The sequence below is a fragment of the Nansenia antarctica genome (assembly GCF_963989245.1).
Source record: "Nansenia antarctica genome assembly, chromosome: 5".
NCBI lineage: Eukaryota > Metazoa > Chordata > Actinopteri > Argentiniformes > Microstomatidae > Nansenia > Nansenia antarctica.
In genome coordinates this window covers 49,893,036-49,895,535 of record NC_137690.1, presented here as the reverse complement: position 1 = coordinate 49,895,535, position 2,500 = coordinate 49,893,036, and the positions used below count along the sequence as shown (strand labels likewise).

Below are 2,500 nucleotides of genomic sequence, written 5' to 3'. Positions count from 1 at the left end.
GAACTCACTGGTTGAAACCATGCATTTCGTTGTTTGGTACTTGTACTCTGCAATGACAATAACGTTGAGTCTAATCTAATCTAATCTAAAAGGAGCTGCTGTTGAGAACATTGAAACCTTTTTCTAGCATTATGACTGCCAATGGCCCCTGGTCCTAGAATAGATTTGTCAGACATACTTTGTATAACGATGACCGATGGATAGATCATTCACTTGCGCTTCGTCTTGCACATTCAAGGAGCTGTTTGTCTGTCTGTTTTGTTGTACTGTATGGGAGTGGCTGTTGGTACGGCCCCTTCCCCTCGTGGACCTCTAACACCAGGGACAGCGACGGAAACAAGTCACAGACTTTATCGCTCTATCCCTGACAATCACAAGAAGGATCATTGCTTGGCCTATGTATTGTATTTTTTTCGGCAATAAATCAAATCAAATTTTTAAAAAAACGTACTTAGACAAATGTATTTGTTGTAAGTCACTTTGGATAAAGGCGTCTGCTAAATGTAAATGTAAACCATGTATGAAGGGGCTGCTGTGGTGAACATTGAAACCATGTATCTACAAGCCGCCTCGGACAACATTGCAACCGTGTACAGTATCTTCTCAGGCTTCTAACTTTCCCACAGCAGTTGCCGATTAAACCAAAAAAAGACAGAGAAATCATTGTCTGTTAACACTGTAATTGGGGGGCACTTGGGTGGTCTAGCTCACTAAGGCGAATGCCACGTAATCATAGGGTCAACATTACACAAGTGTTTCCAAAACACAGGACTTGACGTGTGTGTACAGTACAACAAGGTTCTAAATCAAATCAAATCAAATCAAATCAAATCAGATTTAATTTGTCATGTACATAGCATACAGACGTAATTGACCTGCTTCGGGATCATGCTCCTTGCTCGACAACAACAGTCAGCAACAATCAACAAGTCAACAGTACAATATAATACTTGGGAGCAGCAGGTAGCCTAGACGTTACAGAGGCCGGCCAGCAATCGTAAGGAAATCACTGGTTTCGATCCCCACCTCTGGAGGGAGCCGGATGTGAGCTGGTGGCTGGAGGGTTGCTGGCATCATATCTAAGGTATCGTACCACCACTACCGTTGTGGCCTTGAGCAAGGCACTTAACCCCAAACTCTGTGCTGTCTCGGGGGATGCAAAAAGATCATTTCCCCTCGGGGATCAACAAAAGTATATCTTCTTCATGTTTGGGGTTCTCTCAAATCACAATGTCGAGGCGACACTCCAAGTCTACCTGGCTGACACCTCTGCAACAGATAACATCATAACCCTAACCCATTCCTAGTAGTTACCGCTGCACCGCAGATGTACAGACACCGCCTGTATCTGCCTCTACCGCCTGGAGCTGCAGCAACAAGGCAGCCAAAGCCGAGCAAATATCACAATCACATGAGGATTCAGGTGGGGATTTAGTGGCAGGGGATGGATTCAAGAAGGGATTTAGTGATTTAACGTACAGTCCTGTTGGTACAGTCAATAGGCTGGTCTCAAATTATAGATGAAAGTTTTGAAAGAAGTTGATGTTGTCATGCAGCTTTACCACGACTTGTGTTTCCTAGGGGGATACTAGAGACCTAGCTTAAGTGGATGACAACTTCAGAACAAGCAGTATCCATCTATGCTTTATGGAGTATCATCTTCCCGTTGACGGACGCTACAGTTCATCTGGCACAATATTGCCTTTACGAAAGCTCATGTGAAGCCCATATGAAAGTGGAATTAACGTATAGTGACGTCAATCAATATGGGATTCCTACAACAACAAAGCGGTCGTCTCCCGCCACTTTTATTGGCGACAGCTGAGAGACGGCGTCTTGAGAAATCTCATATCCACTCTGCGAAACTCATAAACACAGCTACGGATGCGAGGAACCGACAGATCCGATCAGATCAAAATCGAGTTGTTTTTTTTACCTCCAGGGAGAGAACAATGCGTACGTACGTCCCAGAGCCCCGCTGTCTGACACCTGAACCTGCCTTCCTAGGTATCGACACGCCTGGGCGCGCCGGCACATAGCAGACGGTGTCCTCAAGCTCCCTGTCTTCTCTGAGTCATTTGACAGGGAGGCTCCTTCCCCCTCGCTACCAGTGTTTCCCACAGGATTGTGTGAGACTGTGGCAGATGGATTTGCAAAAAAAAGAAAAGAAAAAAGAAAAAAAAAGGAAAGTCTGGCGCAAGACGGCCTCTCCGTGAACCTGCTCGACTTTCCGCAACAGCGCACCCCGTCCATCGTCTTCTCTGAGTCATCCCACAGGGAGGGTCCGACCCCTCGCCCCCACGGCTGGGTTGGTTGCCACCCGTCCCTTATAATACGGGACGGTCCTGTCTTATAAGGGACGGGTGGAAGGGCTTTTGCTGTTTTGTCGTCTTGTAGTAAAGCACTTCAAACCGTGTGTGTCGGGGTGTGAAGTGTCGGGGGGGTGACTTGCAGCGGGGGGCTTGGGGGGGGTGTCCATTATTTCTCCACATAGAAGGTG

The 2,500-nt window shown here is 46.8% G+C and overlaps 1 protein-coding gene across 1 annotated transcript in view; it reads right to left on the bottom strand.

Moving 5' to 3' along the window:
* LOC308158447 (C-myc promoter-binding protein-like) overlaps positions 1-2,500 on the bottom strand; it is a gene marked incomplete at both ends in the record, with an annotated part of 52,101 nt that overhangs the window by 45,022 nt on the left and 4,579 nt on the right. The window lies entirely within an intron of this gene.